The following is a 23,300-nucleotide window of genomic DNA, read 5'->3' on the forward strand; positions in this document are numbered from 1 at the left end:
AATTTCACACATGCACCTTTTTATACATTCCCACACTTGCACTTACATTTCTTGCATCTTTCATACACTTTCACACTTGCACACTTGAATTTGAACTCTCATTTGCATTAATCGACCTCTATGAGGTTTTCCTTTGTTGGCCGCCACAATTCATGTGGTTTGGGACCAAAAGCCTCACAAGGGACATCGTAGAATTTAGGATTGCATTTTCCTTTCCGTTTTGCATTCATATAGTCATATCCAACGTGCGATACATACATTGGGTAGAAAATTAGGAAAGGTGAGGTTAAGTCGCGCAACTAGCCTTGGCTAGGTCAAAGGGGTGCCTTGGATTCTATCCTTGCCTTCCCCTTTGTCAAACGTGACTCCCGAACCTTTTTCTTTGGCTTACGTGGACTAGGAGTTGTTTTTAAAAAGGGTTTTACTACTTTGTCTTTAAAAATTTATTTTTTTAGGTGACTTGGTACACCTTAATCATTACCAAGTGGCGACTCCAATTTCTCATTCAAAAACCCTTTTTAAAAACTATTTTTTTTGGGTCAAATCGTCGCTTTCTTCAAGTCCCATATTAGACCCATATCTTTTTCAACTCACAAAAATCATTTTCCAATCAAAATTGAATCAAAAACATCTTTCTCAAACCATTTATTTTTCTTATCAAAAAATGGGGCGCGACAGTTGGCGACTCCACTGGGGACTTCTTAAGTGGGTCCAAGCATTTTGACTTAACCATTCGTTTCCTTTTTCTACCCTTTCTATGCATGGCATGTGGATATTAGGATTGCATTTTTAGGACCTTTTGTCTTATGTACGTAATCAAACCAATCCCTCGACTCATGAATGTATGTTTGAATGAATGTTTACTTGTTATCTCGTGCTTGCATTGCATTTTTGGGAGGTATGGGTCACCCTAGAGCCTCGCGTTGGTTCTTGATCCCTCCCCTCCAAATGAGCACTAGCATACGCGCATACGCTTTAATTATTTTTACCCCTCATTTATTTTTCTTTTAGTGGCTTGTCACGCCACTCCACCCTATTAGGATTTTAGGCGACCCACTTGGACATGTGATCGTATCACGACGTGTGCGTAGCATGCTCCGAGGGGTCACTCGATCTTCCGCTTTAAACTTTAGGTTGATGACCTATTAGTTTTTAGTCGAAGGTTGAGGATTTTTTTAGATTCGCCCAGACGGGTAGCCGTAACACGACGTGTGCATAGCAACGTCTGGGGAATCGCTCGAGCCACCGACAAAGAATCTTGGGATTGATGACCCTTGGTTTCTAAGTCTGAAGGCTCGGGGACCTATGACCTATCGAGTCTAGATGCATTAGTGAGCCCTAACCTCATGCATCCATGATAGAATTGCCTAGGGTAGAGTTGGCCTTATCCTGAACTAGGGACACTATTCACGAGGGGAGGGGTCCAACCACTTTCTCCTTTTTATTGCTTTATTTCTTTGTGTTGATTTCGTTGCTACAATGTGTTATGTGTATTTATCTGTCTAAACTAACTTTTCTTGGTTTTGTGTCCCCATTGCATTCACGAACCCTTAGCAAATAAGAGGTCTGGCATGACCTTCTTTTAGAAGCCTACCCTTGTAAATAGGCTATCGCACGTTTGAAAATTGTGATGCATTTTGTTCATAAATTCATAATGCCATACCATTTTAGGCCTACCCTGGCATATAAAGGGCTCCTTAGGTCACGTTTCCATTTCAAATTGCATGTTTATCGCTTTAATAAACTGGCATCATGCATAAACCCTAGAAGGGAATGCCATTTAGGAGATCCCGTGTTAGGAATAAACCACCTTGTGTCTCGGATACTTAATCCAAAGAGACTTGCACGTTTACATTTTGTACCATCCAAAAGGGTAGTGCACAAGGTAAGGTAGGATCCGATCGTCTTCATAAAAGCGATCTTAGGAATATGAGCGTCTAATAATCACTTTTTGGCCATTTTATCAAATTGGTAAGAATCCCTTGCAAAAAGGACATTAATTTGAAGAAATTCACAAACAATTCCTCGCTATTGAGACAATAAACAAATTGAGGCCAAAATTTGATTTTAGAAGGCTCATAAGCTAATGCATCGCAATAGAATTTTGAAACTACCAATGGGTGGACAATTCAACCCATATTTGAATACATCAATTCCTTTTTAGGGTCATTTGACCAATTTACCCTTTTTAGGGTCATTTGACCAATTTACCCTTTTTAGGGTCATCCGGTCGATTTTGAATAAATCGTCAATTCATTTGACCAATTTACCCTTTTTAGGGTCATTTGACCAATTTACCCTTTTTAGGGTCATCCGGTCAATTTTGAATAAATCGTCAATTCATTTGACCAATTTACCCTTTTTAGGGTCATTTGACCAATTTACCCTTTTTAGGGTCAGCTGGTCGATTTTGAATAAATCGTCAATTCATTTGACCAATTTACCCTTTTTAGGGTCATCCGGTCGATTTTGAATAAATCGTCAATTCATTTGACCAATTTACCCTTTTAGGGCGATCTGGTCAATTTTGAATAAATTCTCAATTTCATTCAATTCATTTGACCAAGTTCCTTTTTTAGGATGATCCGGTCAATTTTGAGTAAGTTATTAAATGTCACTCAATTCATTTGACCCGTTCCCTTTTTAGGGTAATTCGGTCGATTTTAAATAAATTGTCAATTTCATTCAACCCATTTGACCAATTAGGATTTCAATTTCGAATTTCAAAATGGAAAACCTAGTCGATTTTGAGAAAAACATCCATGGCATCCAGCCATTTGATCAGTTGGGGTTTTGACCCGCGCTTTATTGAGGAAATTTTGTCAAACGAATTCCAATCTCTTCGATAGGAAGTTCGTCAAGGTCAAACCCGTGCGTTTTTGCAAATTCTTTATCGATCAAAAGGTGATCAATCCATTCGGACGTTGACCTCATTTTGATAAGTGTCTCTCGTCACTCCAATTGGCCAAAATTTTCAAATCATTTTTCACTCAATCAATTGATCGGATTCATCAGGTATGGTATAGTGCCTACCATAGAGGATTGCATTTTCATGCTAGGCCTACCCTTGGCACAAAAGGGCTCCCCCATAGGACATGCATCCGAATTTTTTGGATATTTACTAACTCTTGTCTTTTTCTTTTCCTTTTCTTTATTTTCTTGGAATAACTAAACAAGGGTTAAATCTAAAGGCAATTCCTTTCAAAATTCTCAGGTAATATTTAAACATAGCTTCTCGTCGAAGCCCCATCATAACACGATCACGTAGTCAAGCTCAGAGGAGTCGTGTAAACATGAGTTCACAACCGGAACAAGTAGATAGGTCTACTACTACCGCCCAACCTGAGACTACAAGTTTAGGGGTTCAGTTAACCGAGATGCTTACTAAGTTTGGTGAAATGGCATCTGAGATGGCGGCTCAAAGGAAATTGATTGACGAGCTAATCAGCAGCGGAGTTCAACCCGAACCTACACCTGTCAAGCAGGCTGAGCCAGAACCGTTTGTCATCCCTTCAACTCAAATCACCGTTACTCCATCTTTTCCTATTCCACCCGAAGGAACTTTCACATATCCCACCATACATTTGCCATACACTTACCCTCCTGATCCTTCATTTTTCCCTACTTACATGCAAGGCCCACAACCTCACATCACCTCAAATATACCACCTGAGCCACACACTTTTTACCACGCTACTGCTGAGCCTTTCTTGCCAGACCATACCATTCAAAACAAGCCGGAGATAGGAGAATGTTCTGCTCCTGTTGATGCGAAGCTTCTCAAACGCCTTGACCGTTTCGATGAGTTTATGAGGAAAAGTCAGGGTTTAAACAAGCAAGGAGTATTGGACTATGATGAGCTTTGTCTCTTTCCAAATGTGCAATTGCCTGAGGGGTTCAAAACTCCGAAATTTAACAAGTATGATGGGACAGGCAATCCCAAGACACACCTCCGATTGTTCGCCAACAAGTTGGGTAGGCCAACAGATGATGAAAATCTGCCTTTGAGGCTATTCCCAGAAAGTCTGGAGGGGGATGCACTCGACTGGTATTCCAAGCTGAAACCCGAAGAGGCAAAGACCTGGCTGGACTTGTCCAATGCGTTTGTAAGGCAATACGAGTATAATTGCGAGCTGGCTCCGACACGAACCACGTTGGAAGGGATAAAGAGAAAACCCTCCGAGGATCACAAGACTTATGCCAAAAGGTGGAGAAAAATAGCTGCAAAAGTCGAGCCACCAATGACTGAGGACGAAATCATACCCGCTTTCATTAAGGCACATGATCCGCCGTACTTTGAAGAAATTTTCCGCATGACTGGATGCTCATTTGCCGCAATTGTTAATAAGCTTGAGGAATTTGATGATTTCGTGAAAGCTGGAAAGATTGTTAATGTGTCTGCCCTCAAATCACAGTTGGATGCTTTGCAAAGCCAAGGTAGTAATGGGAAAAAGCAACAATTCCAAAAGAAAGAGGGGGAAACTGCTTTTGTCTGGAATCGAAACCCTGTTCCAATACCCAGACCTCGACAATACCCTACCTACTCAAACCCTTACCCTTACTATTCAAACCCTCATCCTGTTTATCACATTAATACCCCTCCTCCTCGACCTCGACCAAATTAGCCAAACACACCTACAACACCATTTCATATTTCTCCACATAGTTTTCAAACTAGACCTCGCTCTCCTTATCATCCAAGACCCACATTACCCGTCAACCATAATTACAACTATCAACAGACCGCTGGCACCCAAGATCCGGCCCGATATAGAACTTTTACCAATTTAGGTCGGCCCTTGGATCAATTATATGAGCAGCTCAAGGCTGCAGGGAAAATTGGTACAATACCTCCTAAAGCCTATGCTAAAGGAGTTCCTCCTGATTATAATCCTCAAACTTTTTGTGCCTATCATTCTGGAGCTCCTGGACATTCTACTGCCAATTGTCGGGTACTTAAACACAAAATCCAAGACATGATTGAGGCCGGAGACATAATTTTGAGGGGAAAAGTTGAACAAGGACCAAGTATAAGTACAAACCCCTTTCCCAAGCACAGTGACACCTTTGAGGCATCCACCTCCAGTGACGAAATTTGAAAATCGTAAAGGAGCTCTGCGCAGTTTGGATGGCTGACTATCCTCCCTCTCGAAAGGAATTTTGATAAATCTACGGGTTGTCATTTACTAAAATTCACGAAAACTTTTTCTTGCATATGTGAATAGCTTAATGAAAGTGTTTTTGCAATCGAGTTTTGTTTTGTTTCTGCTTTGATTTATAGTGCAATTTAATTATTTATTTATTTGATGATTGTTCTGATTTTTGTTGATTCTTTGAGATGGCCAAAGGTGAAGTTATTTGACTCTTTGAATATCACTGTTCTGGAATTTGATGAATCCCTTCATTAAAAATCCCTTCATTGAAAATCCCTTCATTAAAAATCCCTTCGTTTAAAAATCCCTTCCTCAAGGCAAGCTTTCATTGAGAAAACCATTGAAAAATCCATTCATTAAAAATCCCTTCATGTGAGAAATCCTTTCATTTGAGAAAATCCCTTTCCGGCCAGGCTGAAAGTTGATTGGTTATAGCAGTATCATCAACGATTGTTTCTGATTAATGAAAAGCAGTTGAATGCTATGTACCATGACCAATTTTGTCAAAATGCATGGCCTGTGTTCATAATAAAAGGGGCCGCCACTGATTTTCCGAAGAAGGGAACAAAGTGCTAAAGTAATGAAAGATGAAGTCGAAGGCAAATTTGCTTCAAATTGGCAAAGCTCATTGGGTGTTCAAAAGGTATTACCTGGCGGAGCATTCATGGATAGACATTCTCTCAACCTGTCAACTCAGACATGTGTAAGAAATTTTTTATTTTGATTATGCAAATTCCTTCTAGGAAGTCATGCAAGAGACGAGGCAAAAGTCAGGCCATCTTCCTTTCCAATCAAAACATTTCATCCCTAGTCGTCCCTTTTGAGCTATCAGAACAATAATTTTTTCGTTTGGCAGCCCCTGAAGATTGCAAACCCCACACTGAGGCAAATTCATTTTGAAAAGAGATGATTAGAAGGGGAAAGCCCTACACTGGGGCAAATTTATTTTTGAAAAAAAAAGAAAAAAGGAAAAATGGAAAAGAAGGAACCCCACACTGGGGCAAATTTAGTTTTGAAGAAAAATGTAAAAGTGAGAAATATGCAATGAAAATGCAAAGAAAGAAAAATCCAATCAGACTGGGGCAAATTTCCTCGGTTTTGTCCAGAAATTGGAGATAATTGCAAAATGATGCAATCTCAGGTTATTTCACCTCTCATAAGCACAAATTGCTTTCAAGTCTCAACTTTTCTTGAAAACACTCCACCTGACCTCATTACAAAAGTCCAAAGTCCTGGCTTTCGTCACTTGTTGTATTTCTATTGGGAAGTTTGCTAGTCAACTGACAAATGATGTCCATGATGCCTTCGCTTAAGTCTACAAGGGAAGCGCGTTTTACTGATGTCAGTAATTTTTCAACTTACATTTCTGAGTCGATCATGGTTGAGCTCTTCCATTTGCTTCCTTAGGTGAAAACCCGAAAGGATACCTCAAAAGAAAAGAAAGAAAAGAAAAAACACGAACGAAAAAAAAAAAAAGAGAAAGAGAGAAAAACAAAACAAAACAGAAAAGGGTGGGGGCAACCTTGGTGAAAACCCGAAAGGGCGCCAAGGTAAGGTTTTTTGCAGTAAGCGAGCACAAGGAGGAACGGCTGGCAACCTGGTTCATGTGAATTTCTCCTCATTATTGTCATACTTCTGCCAATACTGAATCCCAGAACAAGGATACCCAGAGATTCGAATATGACATCCGTTGGCCAAAACTGTGTCATTTTGTAAAACATTCTTTTGCAAATACATTCTTAGGAAACTCATTTTTTTCAAATTACTTGCATTCATGGCATTTTTTGTAGAATTTAAGCACAAATGGTTAAGTGTGCATTCTTGTGCATAATTATTTTTACATGAAATGTGAATTTTCTTGCATACCTCATTCTTTATCATTGAATTGTGGTGAATGACAATCCCCGTGGTTTATTGCAAAAAGCATGCTTGGATTCAGTCATCTTTTGGGAACAGTTGAAATTCAGCCAAGCCAGCTACACAGACTTCACAATATAGCAAAACACATACCTGGTCAGTTTGAAAATTGGAAAAGCCTCAGGGTGAGAAATCCAACTCAATCGGCTGCCGCAGCAAAAGTTGATAAAGGCATTGAAAGACTCATGTTTACACGATTCTCGAAGGAAAACGGATCAAATGGTGGTGGCAATTTCTTTGTTTTTTCTCTTTCACAGGAAAAATTGCATGCACAGGAGAAAGTAATCACACCTCGCACTGGAATTGGTGTTGGAAAGAGGCCTCCGGGGAACAAAGGCAGATTTGAAAATGTTGCAATCAAAATTGATCAAAATGTGCAGCAACATGGCGATACCGAATCAACTATGGACTCAAATTGCAAAAATTCATCCAACTGAGGCAAATTAATTTTTTGGAAAGATTCTCAAAAGTTAAAAAAAAAAAAAATCAATCAATCAAATCAAATCAAAAATCAAAAAATCAAAAAATCAAAAATCAAAAATCAAAAATCAAATCAAGTTTCACCTCGGCAGGCTCGGGTTTTATCCCACTGACCGCTTTTATTTTCGTTGGGATCCCACTGACCGCTTTTATTTTCGTTGGGCACGGGTTTTATCCCTCCGACCTCGGCAGGCTCGGGTTTTATCCCACTGACCTCTTTTATTTTCATTAGGGCACGGGTTTTATCCCTCCGACCTCGGCAGGCTCGGGTTTTATCCCACTGACCGCTTTTATTTTCATTAGGGTACGGGTTTTATCCCTCCGACCTCGGCAGACTCGGGTTTTATCCCACTGACAGCTTTTATTTTCATTAGGGCACGGGTTTTATCCCTCCGACCTCGGCAGGCTCGGGTTTTATCCCACTGACCGCTTTTATTTTCGTTGGGCATGGGTTTTATCCCTCCGACCTCGGCAGGCTCGGGTTTTATCCCTCCGACCTCGGCAGGCTCGGGTTCACTGACCGCTTTTATTTTCGTTGGGCACGGGTTTTATCCCTCCGACCTCGGCAGGCTCGGGTTTTATCCCACTGACCGCTTTTATTTTCGTTGGGCACGGGTTTTATCCCTCCGACCTCGGCAGGCTCGGGTTTTATCCCACTGACCGCTTTTATTTTCGTTAGGGCATGGGTTTTATCCCTCCGACCTCGGCAGGCTCGGGTTTGATCCTACTGTCCGATTGTCAAAAGCATTTTACTGGTACTGGAGCTGGGTTTGTCCCGTCAGTAAGCATTTCATTCTCATTGCTAATGGAGCTGGGTTTGTCCCGCCAGTAAGCATTTCATTCTTTGCTACTGGAGTTGGGTTTGTCCCGCCAGTAAGCATTTTCATTACTACTGGAGCTGGGTTTGTCCCGCCGGTAAGCATTTCGTTTTCATCGCCACTAGCCGTGGGTTAGTCCCACTAGTGAGCATTTTCCTTTTTATTTTTATTTTGCCACTGAACATGGTTCAGTCCCACCAGTGAGCACTTCATTTACTTTCCCGTGGGTCTATCCCATTTTACATTTCTGTCTGGGTCAATCCCATTTACATTTCTGTCTGGGTCTATCCCATTTAAATTTCTGTTCGGGTCAGTCCCGTTTGATTTCCTGTTCGGGTCAGTCCCGTTTTAAATTCATATTCGGGTCAGTCCCGTTTTAGAATTCTTGTTCATTGGAATCACTTTGCAGCCGAATAATGCAGGTAAGTATTTGGTGTCTACTTCTTTGTCTCAAGTTTTTCCAAAACTCAGACAAAGAGGGGCAAACTGTGGACACCAAATTTTTGGTGTCTTTTCATTTACTTTTTATTTTCAGTTTTTTATTTTAGTTTTATTCACTTTTTAGTTTTTAGTTTTTTTTTTAGTTTAGTTTTTATTCTTAGCGTAGAATTTCTAGAAAAAAAAAGAAAAAAGAAGGAAAAATATTCAAGAAATATGTTGAGTTGTTTTAATACAATGTTTTCTTCAAGAAAAAGAAAAAAAAAGTGAAAAATGATGAAAAATGAAAAATGAAAGAAAAAGATTGAAAATGGCAATCTTGTTGTTTTATTTTGTTTATTCTGATGTATTTGTAATTAAAATTGTTGTTTTTATTATTATTTAGTTTTACTTTTATTAAATTATTTATTTAAAAAAAAAAAGAAACCTGCGGCATGCAAGCTGCGTATTTTTCCGCAGCTTGCAAGAAGGATTTGTAGGAGCCATCGGAGGGCCAGGAAAAAGGGTCAAACTGGGATGGTTTAGAAACCATTGGATGATAGGATTAGGGATTAGGGAGGTCGTATAAAAGGCAAGAAGAAAACATCAGCCGCAAGGAGAGTTTTTATTAAGTGAGCGGCTAAGGAAGAAACTGGAGATAGTGGAGACCGAGGGGGGAGAGGATCGAAAAGAAAGGAAAATAGGAGGGTTAAGCAGAGGACGGCTGAGAGTTTGGAAGGATAAGAGAGCTGGGGGGTGACGGAAAAGAAAAGACCAGCGAGGGGAAAGGAGAGCAACATAGAAGGGGTTACGGCTAGAATCTTAGAGGAGGGAGTTGACGGCCGCAAAAGGAAAAAATCTGAGCCGAAAATCTGGAAAGAGAGAACGAGAGAGAGAGCTGGGAGGAGGGCTTCGGCTGAAGTCAGAAAAGGAGAGAAAGGGAGAGAGCTGAGAGTGAAGCTGGGACATTCGAAGCAAAAGGAAAAGGAAGGTAGCAAGAAGAAAGGAAAACCAGCACCTCCATCGTCGGCTTCCATCATCGTTGTCTGAGTTTTGTTCACAGCAAGCTATCCATTGAAGATCTTTCCAAGTTGCTGCCTTTTGTTGCTGTCCAGGTATATAGACTCCTACTTCCTTCTTCTCTGTTTGATATCAAGGTTTCTTTCTTTACTTATGGTAGTGATTAACGGTTTTTTTGGCATCCCTGCAAACAAGATGGAACCTTTTGTTTGTTGCAACTGTTTTTTATTAGGGTAAAATACAAGGAACCCCCTTGTGGTTTCGCGAAAAGACACCTCACCCCCTTATCGTTTAGAAACCTGCACATAAACACCATAAACTTCATAACTAAAGTGGAAATTACCTTTTGAACCGGCTTAGTTACCGGCAGAAGGTCAAATACCCTGGCAGGCTGTCCAATTCCTTCACAAAAAAGAAAAAAGTTACTGTCCAGGGAAACTAATTTGTACAACGTCGACCAAAGAGATATCTGCGATTCGACTTCACTCTCCCACCCGATATAAGCATACAGAAGAGAGAGAAGGCAGAAGCGAAGAGATCGGCAACACTCCTCCTTTCTCCAGTCTTGCAATGGTATCAGCAGCATGCGACACCACCAAAGCAAATTTGCTATGAATCAGATCTGCCATACAGATTGACAAGAAACGAGCTTTGTCAGGAAAATTGGTGCTGATAATCACGTGAATGCAGATGTCAAAAAGAAATATTTGCCAAGCTTGAGAAGATTGAAAATAAGAGATTGCAGCTGTTACGGACTTCGAATCTGAGGAGAAGAAAGTGCAGTGAGGCTTGTTAAAACAGAGACCCAATGCTTCAGGTCTGTAGGAACAACATTGATGAAAGAGGGAATATGGTATCGCAAGATTTTCCATCCAAATTTTTTATTCTGAGTTTGAATATCCTTGTGACGACCCCACTTCTCCCAAGGGCGAACCCAAGGGTATCGGCGGGCCGCCTGCCTAGCTCGCGCCAGGACTCAAAACTTAAAGTTCGAAAGAGCACTAAAAACAATATATACAACCCCAAAAGAGTTATAATTACATTCTCCAAAAGTATCGAGTCAAACCACCAAAACAAAAACAAACATCCTAACTGTTCAACTATTACAAGCCAATCTTACTATACTAGTATACGAGCCAAACGTCCCCGCGTCGGCCCCTGCTAAGGAAAACAAAAGGAATGGGGTAAGCTATATGCTTAGTAAGTAAACAGGGGCGAAAGCATAAATTTCACGTAACAGTTACACAATAAGAGTAAAGCAAAAGCAGAAAAGTAACATCACATAATAAGGATACAGGTGGCTCCAAAGCCAACTCATGTGCCATGCGTGATCTCCTGCCGACACTCCGTCGACTGCAAATAATAGTCCGTTGAACTTCACTTGTACACCCACCGACACCTTATCACCCTCACTGGCCAGTCACCTCACAAACTTGCCCAGGCGAACGAAATCACAAACTTGACCTTGAGTCACAAGCTCGGGTCACAAAATTGGTCCACATATTCAGCGAACCGGGTTCACAAACTTGGTGACCTCAAACCAAGTTGGACTGACTTCGACCAAGCCCTAACCCGCTCGAATAGTCCATCTAGGTATTGAGTTCAACCTCAAACTCACAAAATTCACAAAATTATTCAAAAGTCACCCTGAGCCACCAGCTCAAGGGTTTTAGTTCCAAAATTGCTCATATACATAAGCCATGTACAAATATGTGCGCAAATTAGGGTTTATAGCGAGTGCGATAAAGTACACCCTCGTCTAAGTACCCTCTTCATACATATCGAAACACATAAGCAACTAACATACAAAAGCGGACTGAATACTTACTCAAAAGACAAAAGTAGTACAAAAGCGGAAATCACTTCGTTTGTTGGCTAGTAGTGGGCCCCACCGGCTCCACCTAGTTCACCACCGTCTGAAATCGAAGATTGTATCACAATATATCACAAACGGCTACTAACATACGTAAAACAAGCAAAACGGCAAAATTGGCACGCGCAAGTGCGAAAACGGCAAAAAAGGGCACGCGCGCGCGCGGAACGGCAAACGGGACGGCCAAATCTGCCATCTCAAACCGTTTTGGTCGAAAGTTAGGCTAGGGGTATCGGATCAAGGTGACCGAGACACCGTTTCGAAGCTATGAGAAAGGGCTACAATTTTCGTGAAGACACCTTAACCTAGATCTGAATAGGTATAGGTCAAAAAGGCACGAAATAGTGCCAGCCGTTTCATGGCGGGTAACCAAACAGGCCCTGTTTACAAGGCCGTAACTCACGGCTCAAAAATCGAAATCAAGAAATTCCAGAGACATTAGAAAGCTGAGACATAAGGCTAAAACTTTGATGTTTTGGCTAAAACCTGAATCCATTCAGAATAGAACAAAAATCGAGTGTCAAAATACCCGTCAGAACTGTCCAAATACAAGGCAGTTCTGACGATCGATATTGTTTTGATCATAACAGGGGCTACGGAACTCGGATTTCGACGTACTTTATACCGTTTCGAAGCTGAGACCAAGATCTAAATTTCTTATGAAGGATTCGACACCCAGATCGTACGGGATCAAAACGGAAAAATGCACGGCAGAAACTGAAATTCAAAACGTACACAAACGGACGTCTAAAACAGGTCTGAGGGTTTTGTCTATAACTCAGAATACATTAATCCGTTTGACCTGCAATTTTACAGGTAGATTCAGCACTTAAAAGGCTACAACGTTGAAGAAGGCCACTTAACCCAGTTTCGAGTATAACTAGGTCAAAACTGTAAGATACTAAACCAGAATCGTAGAACAGGTGAACAAACCGCAACTTGGTACAAACAGCATAACTCAGCCTACTTAAGTCCAAATTCAGAAATTCCAAAGGCATACGAAAGCTTAGAAACAGGGATACATTTCATCAGAAGACTGGAACGACCAATTCTGAAGCAATCCTATCCAAAATCACCAATTACAAGTGCAGTTCTTACATTCGGACAAAACCAGAACAGCAAGGGTATTTTCAACATTTCTCATGCTACGCTACTCCGATTGACCTGAAATTTTGCAGGCACCTATAAAATGTCATTCCCTACAACTTTCATGTTTTAAGCCAAGGCCAATTCGGCCTCTATCTAGGACTAAAATTTTCGGACAGAATGAAGAACCAAGAAACCCCAATTTTCCAGATTTCATTCAAAACAGAAATTACTTGCAATCTTCCACTTTTTCCACCATCTAGCATCATTACATACCATTTCCAACCATCATATATAGCCACACAATCATGCTTATATTAAAACAGAAAAAATCCCAATAAATATAAAACTTCACTAAATCATCCACAAATCAAGATATAAGCCATAATTTTTCATCTCTTAACACCACTAAGCATGAATTAAGCTTCATTAGGTGAAGGAGAGAGTTCATTCATTACTCACCTAGTAAAACAAGAGAGAGGGAGTTGCTTGTCACCTTAGCTTCCACAAACACTTCACCAATCAACTTACTAATACCAAATGAAGAGGTTTTATGGAAGGAATTCAAGATTAACCGGTTAGTTTATGAGATTGAGCAAGATTAGGACAAGGAATTGAGAGAGATTTTTCTTTCTTCCTTTGGAGAGAATTTCGGCCAAGAGAGAGAAAAGAATGAGGAAGATTAAGCTTCATTTGTCTTATAAGAAGGTTGGAAAAAATAAGAATTAATTCTAGCCACAAGTTTGGTTAACACTTGGTTGAATCACAACCACACAATTTTCTCTCTCTTGTTGCATTTTGAACCACTAATTTTCGGCCAATAAGAAGCTAAGAGGGGGAAGATATTTTGTTCTATTAGTGAGAAACTTGTATAGCAAGTAAGTGGTGGTCAAATGGTGCGTTCAATCGGTAATGCGCGGGACCCGCCGGTTCGCGCCGTTTTTTCTTAAAACACACGTACTAGGGTTTTTACTTCCTATTCACTAACCTTATCTTATTGCTCCTAATCACATATTATTTCTCACTTAAAAGTCACTTTTAATCACCAAATTTGACCTTTTTTCCGTACCAAAATTTCATCCGGCGAAAATTGCAAAAACCCTAATTTTGCTCCAAACCTGAAACCGAAGAGTGAAACCCTACTTTCTAGGCTCACTTGCACTTATTATGGAATAACTGGATAGTAGGGTTTTAAATCTTAATCCCTACATAGGGTTTTCGAAATACTCCCAAAACCAAACGTTACCGCCCAATTAATGAATATATCAACGTAGAACGAACTGGGGCCTCACAATCTCCCCCACTTAGGACAATTTCGTCCTCGAAATTGCAATCAACGAGCTAAGGGTTGAAAAACTCGAAATAATCAAAAGATCAAAAGGTGTACATATATATACAAGTCACGCCAAAATGTACGCAATATAATGCACCATATACACCAAGAGACATTTCAAGTTAGACAAAGCCAAGTGCAGCAAGTACTATAGATGCAGGTATTAACATACCACAAGTAAATGACATGTAGGGACAATACAAGGGCAAATGAAAGAAACGCGACTTGTCGTCCCACACTCAGTGAAAACCACCCTCGTCCGGTTTCTTACTCCACTTCCCAAAGTGCCCGTTGATCTCTTGTACTCACTCTAGCCAGACAAAGCTTGTTCATGTTCCCCAAAATGCAAATCTCAAGTACTTAGCAGCGCCTCAACTCTGGAGTACTCAGGCACAAGAATCCGAAATAAGATAATTCACATCTCAAGCTGCAGTCCCAAGAGTAAACTATCTACAATCGAAATTCCTACCTGACGAACCTACCTATGGTCCTCAGATACCATGAGAAAGATTTAAGGCCTATAACATTTATGATCCATAACTTATGCTTGACCGAGCATCTAGTCCTTCATACTTATTCACCACTTCATCCAGGCTCACCCCGCGCAGAGACCACGCGAAGCAGCTATAGGTTTTATCCCTCAATTGCTTAACTTTCAAATAAAATCAAATCCCACAGTCCGGCATCCTAAACTTTCAGCCTAGGATACACTACAGAGATCTGAAACCTAAGCTCTGATACCAACTGTGACGACCCCACTTCTCCCAAGGGCGAACCCAAGGGTATCGGCGGGCCGCCTGCCTAGCTCGCGCCAGGACTCAAAACTTAATGTTCGAAAGAGCACTAAAAACAATATATACAACCCCAAAAGAGTTATAATTACATTCTCCAAAAGTATCGAGTCAAACCACCAAAACAAAAACAAACATCCTAACTGTTCAACTATTACAAGCCAATCTTACTATACTAGTATACGAGCCAAACGTCCCCGCGTCGGCCCCTGCTAAGGAAAACAAAAGGAATGGGGTAAGCTATATGCTTAGTAAGTAAACAGGGGCGAAAGCATAAATTTCACGTAACAGTTACACAATAAGAGTAAAGCAAAAGCAGAAAAGTAACATCACATAATAAGGATACAGGTGGCTCCAAAGCCAACTCATGTGCCATGCGTGATCTCCTGCCGACACTCCGTCGACTGCAAATAATAGTCCGTTGAACTTCACTTGTACACCCACCGACACCTTATCACCCTCACTGGCCAGTCACCTCACAAACTTGCCCAGGCGAACGAAATCACAAACTTGACCTTGAGTCACAAGCTCGGGTCACAAAATTGGTCCACATATTCAGCGAACCGGGTTCACAAACTTGGTGACCTCAAACCAAGTTGGACTGACTTCGACCAAGCCCTAACCCGCTCGAATAGTCCATCTAGGTATTGAGTTCAACCTCAAACTCACAAAATTCACAAAATTATTCAAAAGTCACCCTGAGCCACCAGCTCAAGGGTTTTAGTTCCAAAATTGCTCATATACATAAGCCATGTACAAATATGTGCGCAAATTAGGGTTTATAGCGAGTGCGATAAAGTACACCCTCGTCTAAGTACCCTCTTCATACATATCGAAACACATAAGCAACTAACATACAAAAGCGGACTGAATACTTACTCAAAAGACAAAAGTAGTACAAAAGCGGAAATCACTTCGTTTGTTGGCTAGTAGTGGGCCCCACCGGCTCCACCTAGTTCACCACCGTCTGAAATCGAAGATTGTATCACAATATATCACAAACGGCTACTAACATACGTAAAACAAGCAAAACGGCAAAATTGGCACGCGCAAGTGCGAAAACGGCAAAAAAGGGCACGCGCGCGCGCGGAACGGCAAACGGGACGGCCAAATCTGCCATCTCAAACCGTTTTGGTCGAAAGTTAGGCTAGGGGTATCGGATCAAGGTGACCGAGACACCGTTTCGAAGCTATGAGAAAGGGCTACAATTTTCGTGAAGACACCTTAACCTAGATCTGAATAGGTATAGGTCAAAAAGGCACGAAATAGTGCCAGCCGTTTCATGGCGGGTAACCAAACAGGCCCTGTTTACAAGGCCGTAACTCACGGCTCAAAAATCGAAATCAAGAAATTCCAGAGACATTAGAAAGCTGAGACATAAGGCTAAAACTTTGATGTTTTGGCTAAAACCTGAATCCATTCAGAATAGAACAAAAATCGAGTGTCAAAATACCCGTCAGAACTGTCCAAATACAAGGCAGTTCTGACGATCGATATTGTTTTGATCATAACAGGGGCTACGGAACTCGGATTTCGACGTACTTTATACCGTTTCGAAGCTGAGACCAAGATCTAAATTTCTTATGAAGGATTCGACACCCAGATCGTACGGGATCAAAACGGAAAAATGCACGGCAGAAACTGAAATTCAAAACGTACACAAACGGACGTCTAAAACAGGTCTGAGGGTTTTGTCTATAACTCAGAATACATTAATCCGTTTGACCTGAAATTTTACAGGTAGATTCAGCACTTAAAAGGCTACAACGTTGAAGAAGGCCACTTAACCCAGTTTCGAGTATAACTAGGTCAAAACTGTAAGATACTAAACCAGAATCGTAGAACAGGTGAACAAACCGCAACTTGGTACAAACAGCATAACTCAGCCTACTTAAGTCCAAATTCAGAAATTCCAAAGGGATACGAAAGCTTAGAAACAGGGATACATTTCATCAGAAGACTGGAATGACCAATTCTGAAGCAATCCTATCCAAAATCACCAATTACAAGTGCAGTTCTTACATTCGGACAAAACCAGAACAGCAAGGGTATTTTTGACATTTCTCATGCTACGCTACTCCGATTGACCTGAAATTTTGCAGGCACCTATAAAATGTCATTCCCTACAACTTTCATGTTTTAAGACAAGGCCAATTCGGCCTCTATCTAGGACTAAAATTTTCGGACAGAATGAAGAACCAAGAAACCCCAATTTTCCAGATTTCATTCAAAACAGAAATTACTTGCAATCTTCCACTTTTTCCACCATCTAGCATCATTACATACCATTTCCAACCATCATATATAGCCACACAATCATGCTTATATTAAAACAGAAAAAATCCCAATAAATATAAAACTTCACTAAATCATCCACAAATCAAGATATAAGCCATAATTTTTCATCTCTTAACACCACTAAGCATGAATTAAGCTTCATTAGGTGAAGGAGAGAGTTCATTCATTACTCACCTAGTAAAACAAGAGAGAGGGAGTTGCTTGTCACCTTAGCTTCCACAAACACTTCACCAATCAACTTACTAATACCAAATGAAGAGGTTTTATGGAAGGAATTCAAGATTAACCGGTTAGTTTATGAGATTGAGCAAGATTAGGACAAGGAATTGAGAGAGATTTTTCTTTCTTCCTTTGGAGAGAATTTCGGCCAAGAGAGAGAAAAGAATGAGGAAGATTAAGCTTCATTTGTCTTATAAGAAGGTTGGAAAAAATAAGAATTAATTCTAGCCACAAGTTTGGTTAACACTTGGTTGAATCACAACCACACAATTTTCTCTCTCTTGTTGCATTTTGAACCACTAATTTTCGGCCAATAAGAAGCTAAGAGGGGGAAGATATTTGTTCTATTAGTGAGAAACTTGTATAGCAAGTAAGTGGTGGTCAAATGGTGCGTTCAATCGGTAATGCGCGGGACCCGCCGGTTCGCGCCGTTTTTTCTTAAAACACACGTACTAGGGTTTTTACTTCCTATTCACTAACCTTATCTTATTGCTCCTAATCACATATTATTTCTCACTTAAAAGTCACTTTTAATCACCAAATTTGATCTTTTTTCCGTACCAAAATTTCATCCGGCGAAAATTGTAAAAACCCTAATTTTGCTCCAAACCTGAAACCGAAGAGTGAAACCCTACTTTCTAGGCTCACTTGCACTTATTATGGAATAACTGGATAGTAGGGTTTTAAATCTTAATCCCTACATAGGGTTTTCGAAATACTCCCAAAACCAAACGTTACCGCCCAATTAATGAATATATCAACGTAGAACGAACTGGGGCCTCACAATCCTTCAGAACACTCTGCAACATGAGACGACCTTTAGTAGTGAAGACATACCTTTCATTGTTCAGAAACGGGAGAGTTGAGTTCTAGCTTTACCATGTCTGTCATTGAATGGATCCTCTGGTGAAAAATTGCTAAAATACATAACCAGTTCAATTTCCATATATGGCAAGCAAATTTAGTCAATGAAATTCCATCTGGAAGTTGTAAATTTTTAAAAACCAGAAGACACACGGATCAAACACTTTATCCAAAACCTGTGCCCACTTAAAAAGCAAAAAGACAAAAAAAAAAAAAGGAATTAGCAGAAGTTGAAATACTGGTCCTGTGGATTTATTAACTATTTGTATTTGTAGCCCTGGGTTAGTTCTTCACTACATTAATTTCGAAGAGATCGGTTAACTTTGGCTCAGATCTGCTTTAGCCTTTGGAATTTGTTTGAACCTTGCCTGAGTGTAGCAGTCAATGAAATCCGATGTTGTAATTTCGATTCTTTAATCTGTAGTGGATTACTCTCCATTCATGGGGATCGAGAAGGGTGCTGTTCTGCAGGAAGCGAGGGTCTTTAATGATCCTCAATTGGATCCTAGGAGATGTTCACAGGTCCAGTTTTCAGCCTGCCTTGTTACCTGATATTCGACCTGCACATCCGGTTAAAGGTCAATTTCCACTTTAGTAATGAAGTTTAAGGTGTTTATGTGTATGTTTCTAAACGATAGGGGAGTAAGGTGTCTTTTCGTGAAACCACAAGGGGGTTTTTTGTATTTTACCCTTTTTATTATCTTTTATCTTTCTTTCCTTTCGGTTGCTGAGATAGCAGTTGCGTGATAGTTGGTTGTTTGAATGAAAAATCGTAGCTTTCTCCAATTTGATGGGTTAAGGGCTGTATCTTTAATCTTGATTTGCATAGCTTGGGTCTGTTAGAGCCTTTGGATCTGTTTGAAGATTTTGCTGCAATAAGTTGGGACCTTTCGACTGGTTGCAGCAGTTCGGGCATTGCATTTTCTCTCCTTTGTTTGCTAAAGCTGTGGTTCGATTGACATGTTTTTTCTGTTTCATACATAATTGGAATGCCATGAATAGCATCTGATATTAAAGTTGCGTTTGGGAAGGTCATTAGTTTCATTTTTTATCCATATTGCTGTATGAAGATTAGCCGATCCTTTCATTTGGTAACCGCAGCATGTGCTCTTTCCATTCAGCTATTCATTTAATGGTTTGTGGTTACATTTGGGGTTGAGGTGATCAAGATGTCTAGCTAATAAGGGATGTTAAGGTTTGGTGTTAATGGGTTTGTATTTTGAAGTCTGATATACAAACTTTTGAAAGTTTCATTAGCTGCTGAAGTTCAAAAACTCTTTTTGCACAAAAATTTTCCAGAATTTGCATAACTTCTTACTAAGTTTCTAGCTTGTTTAGATATCAAAGTTATGTATTCAGTTGCTTGTTTAGAGTTGTTGCGCTTGATGAAAAAGCTTGGATTAGATTTGGGCATGTGAATTGGCATTATACGTTCGAAAATCAGAGTTGTAGAAAGCTTCAGGTTGCAGAAATTCTTCTTCCGTGCAGATTGCATGCATGAAAATCTTTCAGATTTAGCACTTTGACCCCTCAAGTTTCACCTTATGCTATTATGACCCACAAAATTGAGAAAACTAATCAATTGGATCCCTGTGACTTTTGCAGCAATGCATTATGGCCCAAATACATTCCAATCTCTTGCAATTAGGTCCTAAGATATTTGCATTTGAACCATTCCTCCATTTTTTCTTTGCCTTTGGACCTTTGAAGTTCCTAAAAGTGTTTGATTAAGCTTGAATGCTTGGCTAGTGTTCACATTTGAGTCTTTGGTAGCATTAATGTTTCAATTCAATTGCTTGTTTGCCTTCATTGGTTACCATGTTTTGCTAAAGTGATACTTAATGCAAGAGTTTAAGAACTTTGTGTCCAAATGAGCTTGTGTTCACCTATCTTCTTAAATTTTCTGAAATAAATTGGCTTCGGCCTTTTTCTTGCTCTTGGACTTTCAAAATTTCTAAAATGTTTCAATTGACTTTGAATGGTTGATTAATGCTTGCATTTGGGTCCTTGGTGGATCCCTTTATTGGAAACTATGTATTGCTTGATTTCATTTAAATTGCAATTAGGAGAGATTTGGTGACCTTGTTATACTTTACTATTTGAGGTACCGTGACATTTTTATTGTTTTGAAGCCATTTTTCTTTCATTTGGACATCATTCAAAGGGGGCGGTATAATCTCTTTTATCTTTTGTCTCTCCTATGTGAACCAACGTGCTACGTGAGAAATACATGTCTACTTTGCTTTCCTAGCCTTTCTTTAATTTCTTTTATTTATGTCATTTACTTTTGCTTTATTAAGTTTTTTTCTTTATGGGGTATGTGTACACCTCTTGGCTTGTAATAGATAGGACTTGGAGGAACATTCAATGAAGACCTATCGAAGACGTGTGCCTAGCTAGCAAATGTAATAGTTAGGGCTTTAATTGTCTTATGTGTCTTGCATGCTTAGTTGCTACGTGTTAATTTGCTTTGTTAGGGCCTTGCATCTAGTCGAGCATGCTAAATGTTACGTGCTACGTGTTTATGAGTATTTGGTATGTCTACTTGCTTTCCATAGTGTGGATGAATGGAATGGATGAATGTACGTCACCACACTAGTCCAACGCTAGTTGTGGCTTCTTTTATCGTTTCCACTAGTCCAACGCTAGTCGGAATTCATAGAATGGGCTAGTCCAACGCTAGACCCTTAGGGATTTCCCCTCGTTAGTACATATTTGCATGTTCACCACATATCACGCATTTTCCTTAGTTTTATCATTTGGCATGATCCTCGAACCCCTTTTCCCCTCATTTTAGGTTTTGCATCCCATACTAGCTATAGGGTTCATTTTGCTTGAGTGTCCCCTTCCGATAAGGGAAACGAGCGAGTATGGCTACTCGATAGCCTTAGCACGCTAGTTTCGCCTTCTAATCAAAGGGAAAATAGAAGTCGAAAAGTTAGGAGTCAACCCCCGTACCCGACTTGTTGCATTCCTCTAGGGTCATATTTTCATTTTTATCACCTACATACTCTTTTAACCACATTTTTTCACATTTCTCAAACCATACTTCCTCACTACATTTTTCCTATCACATGCTCATTTTCACCTCACAAATGAAATTCCACTTTACCTTATATATCTATTAGGGAAATTTGCCAAATTGGTCCCTAACATTTTCCAAAAACACTTTTTTAGTCCCTAACATATAAAATCAGCCAAAATGATCCTTCACATTTAAATTATGAGCCAATGTGGTCCTATTGCTCATTTTTGCTCATTTCTCCGGCTAAAAATAGCACGCCCCCCTCACGTGGTCATTTTTTTAGGGGCAAAACCGGAAAACACATTTCATTACCGGTTGAAAGAAGCCATCTTTCCTTCATCTAATCACCTCACTAACCCTTAGAAATTGAAGAGGGAAAATACAGTAGCAAGAAATTGGGAAGAAGAAGCTGACCTTTGAAGAGTAAAATGGATCCAAACGAGCGATGTCTTTGTGGAAAGGAACCCATCATTGTGACTTCTTGGAAGCCTGCAAATCCGGGGAGAAGATTCTATGGTTGTCCAAATTATGGAGTAAGTTTTCTTGAAATTTCAGGTCAGTTTGGGTTTGGGATGTGGGGTTAAAATTTGGTCTTGATATCTGATGTTCTTCGTGCATTTTAGGTAACTCGGGCTTGTGGCTACTTCAAGTGGTGTGACCCGCCAATGTGTAGTAGATCTGTGTCAATAATACCTGGTCTATTAAGATCAATCAACCGACTACAAGCTGATCAAGAACAGAGAATCCGAAGAGAGAAATTGCTTTGGGCTGCTTTGGTTGCCTCTTGGATGTGCACTTTGCTGTTGTTAATAAGCTGGAATTAAACAAAAATTGGAAGATAGTTATTGGTGGGTCTAACATGTTGTTTTAATTCTGTCTGGGTTTATCGGAGGATGTGAATCTGAGAGCATGTAGCAGCATCCAAAATATGAGGAGGCTTTGTTGTACCTGCTGCACTTTTGTTAATGGTTGTGTAATAGTAACAGCAGCACTTTTGGCAATTATTGTGTAATAGGAAAGGCTCATGTTTGTACCATTAACAATTATGAATGCAAAGCTGCTTTTTGGTCAATTGATTGTCGGAAAGGGAAATTTGCTAATGTAAAAGTGAAGATGATGAATGACCATGTCTCTTAACATTGAATTTGAAGACAATAAGCTGTAGATACACTCAAATTTAAACATCAACAATTGATAAGAATGGATGTAAAAAAACTGAAAATTTGTCGTCAAGACTGAGAATCAATCCCTTCGATAATTAAGGTGCCTTTTGCTCCATTTACTACTGCGCATTGCAAATGTAATTCTGTGTATAACTCTGCTCAGAGATTTCTTTAGTAACTTGTTGCTCATGACTAACAATTTCACAGGAACAAATATAAAATTTCAGAAACTGAAAATTCAAAACCTATAAGATATTGTTAATGAAAATTTACTTGCTTTAGACTAGCCAAGAACATAATTATACCTGTCCAAAATACTTAATAGAGGGAAAAGAAACTTGGCCAAACTCAGTTCCACAAAAGATGAGAAGCCAAGATGCTTTTTACAGAAGTGCCAGAAACTAACAGCAAAATATTTATAGCAAAAACTAACAGCCAAGATGCTCTTTACAGCAGTGCTAAAGTCTCAGCTCAAGTCGTAATACATGAACTATAATATCCCAAAAGCAAAATACAACATAAAAGTTGAAACTAAAGCCACCAAAAGATGCTTAAACAAGCCACCAGCACTTCAATTTTTCTTTTACTTTTCACTGATCTTTGAAGATTCATGTGCCTGCCCTCGAGAAAGCTCTGCAACAGTGGAAGTGCACCTGCCTTTGGTGTGACCATATTGGTGGCAGATAGAGCACTTGTACTTCCCAATATTCTCCATCTTGACAATTTTAACGAAGGCTTGTTAGATAACATAAAGGTAAAATATGAGTATTTGACAAGCAAAAGATGTTTATGATACTCACTGGAGTAGTTGCAGGAGTAGAATGGTTTGATGTAGATTGTTGA

Source organism: Coffea arabica, chromosome 3c (genome assembly GCF_036785885.1).
Source record: "Coffea arabica cultivar ET-39 chromosome 3c, Coffea Arabica ET-39 HiFi, whole genome shotgun sequence".
In the NCBI taxonomy this organism is placed as follows: domain Eukaryota; kingdom Viridiplantae; phylum Streptophyta; class Magnoliopsida; order Gentianales; family Rubiaceae; genus Coffea; species Coffea arabica.